General features: G+C 43.1%; 1 protein-coding gene across 1 annotated transcript in view; it reads right to left on the bottom strand.

Annotated features, from left to right (window-relative positions):
* Positions 1–2,271, bottom strand: part of PDSS2 (prenyl (decaprenyl) diphosphate synthase, subunit 2) — a 91,768-nt gene that overhangs the window by 1,527 nt on the left and 87,970 nt on the right. The window lies entirely within an intron of this gene.

Raw genomic sequence — 2,271 nt, 5'->3', positions numbered from 1 at the left:
CAGGCATGTGCCCTTGACTGGAATTGAACCTGGGACCCTTCAGTCTGCAAGCTGACACTCTATCCACTGAGCCAAACCAGCTAGGGCGCCAAAGTGTCATTTTTACACAAGACAAACAATATTAAAAAACATTTTATTTAAGTAAGGTTACCTAAACCAAAGAAATGTGGATCTTAGATACTACAGAGTAAAATATTCACTGCCAGCTAATGATCAGACTGTCAAGTCATTATACTACCTAATTTTACCAGCATACTTTCATCTAGACACAAGTGCCCTGCTTGGGATCTGAAACAGGCCTACATATTAATCAGAGTGGGGCGATGCAGTTAGCTCAGTCTGAAAAGAGCAGGACAACGAATAAGCTAATTTAGCCCTTTGTCTTCATTTGAATTCTAAAGAAAAGAATGCAGTGAAGACTTCTATCAGGGGAGGTGACACAGAGAACATCCTGGCTTGCTCTTTTAGCAAACCCTCCTGAAAGATAAAAATGTACCCACAGTTCAGCCTCCCTAGGCCTTAAGTTTAGGTAATAATTTAAATAGTTCCTCAGTGAACTGCCTACCACTGTAAAGGTCTTACCCTACCATAAGAAAAAAACCGAGCCAGAGTCCCGAGAGGAGGGATTGCTGGTGAAACCTTGGGGCCTGCACTGGGGAAAGGGAGGAACGCTGGGTTGTTCCTCTGGGAGCAGCTAAAGGTAGGTGGCTGTCATTCTGAAAGCCTAACACCAGCAGTTTGACTTCCCTGTATATCTACAAGAGCATTCTAATTATTCTAATGATATCATTAATGGCATGTCTTGAGTTACCATATGGATATTTATTGATATTTATCATGTTAGGTTACCAATTACAAACATTTCTTCATATAATATTTGATTTAAATCCTAAAGCATAAAGATCCAGAATAACCTACCCAGCAGTACCTGTATATGGTTTTTACAGTTTTATAATATATTAAGTAAAAAAAAAATTACAATAAATCCTGCTCATTACAAAACACATTTAACATTCAAGTACATTTAACAAAAATAAGCATGTTTTTGTATTTTGTTTCTTTCTTCTCTAAAGCACCATCTTGATAGGATCTGGAGGAAGAAAACAAAACAGTGCAGTTCTTGAGGGTTTGTAATCTGATTAGGAGAAAAACAAAAGCAGATAACGTCAATAATGCTTGGTAAATATACTACAGCTATTAAGAATATGCGTTTGGAGTAAGAAAGATCTGTTTTAAATCCCAGACCTGCCACTTCCTGGCTGTGTGATCGTGGGTCAATTATATAACACCTTCAAGCTTTACTGTCCTCATCTACATAAAGAATATATCACTACTGACTCTTTCGGATTGTTGTGAGCCATGCATGACATAACTTGTGCAGAGTTTTCAATACAACACCTGGCACATAGTCTGTGCTCAATACATGGTAGCTATTACTGCCATCACCACTAATGTTTGCATATACTTATGTACAGTGTGCTGTGGGAGCCTAGAAAAGGGGTAATTGGCTCAGCCTGAGGGCCAGGGAAGGTCTTCTAGAGCCGAGAGCTGAGCTGTGCCTAAAGAAATGGGAAAGCGGGTGAGAAACCAAGATGGCGGCATAGGTAAACACCTGAAATTGCTGCCTTGCACAACCACTTCAAAAATACAACTAAAAGACAAAACAGACATCATCCAGAACCACAGGAAGGCTGGCTGAGTGGAAATTCTACAACTAGAAGGAAAGAGAAAAGCACACTGAGACCCAGAGGAGGTGCGGAAGTAAAGTGCAGAGGTACGGAGGTGCATGTGGAAAGGCCTGGCAACTGAGGACGCGGTTGTCTTTTTCAATCGGGAAGGAGACACAAGCTCCCAATAGCTCTGAACTCCAGTTCCGGGCAAGTCTCTGGGGACCCATACTCATATAGGGGGAAACTGGACTGTCTGGCAGTGGGCGGAACTTGAGGGCGGCTTTCTCTCAGAGGTGCTTGCAGCAATTACCGTGGGACACTGAGACCCAGGGTCTCTTAGGGCAGGACTGAGGATCAGCCACAGCTGTTTGCTCTGCCCCGTTGATTCCCTGAGACCCCACCCCACCCAAGCTGTGCGCAGAGGCTTTTCCATATGAAAGACCTGGCCCTTTGCAATCTAAAATTACCTAACAAACTGCAGCTGGGCCAGAGAGACCCAGAACATCAAAAAGAAGGCCCAAGGCCCCATTGCAGCTTGCATTGCTTCACAGCTGGGCCTCATCTGGGCACCTCCAAATCCCACACAAAAAAGAGGAATGTG

Source organism: Myotis davidii, unplaced genomic scaffold (genome assembly GCF_000327345.1).
Source record: "Myotis davidii unplaced genomic scaffold, ASM32734v1 scaffold68, whole genome shotgun sequence".
NCBI lineage: Eukaryota > Metazoa > Chordata > Mammalia > Chiroptera > Vespertilionidae > Myotis > Myotis davidii.
This window is presented reverse-complemented; position numbering and strand designations above follow the sequence as displayed.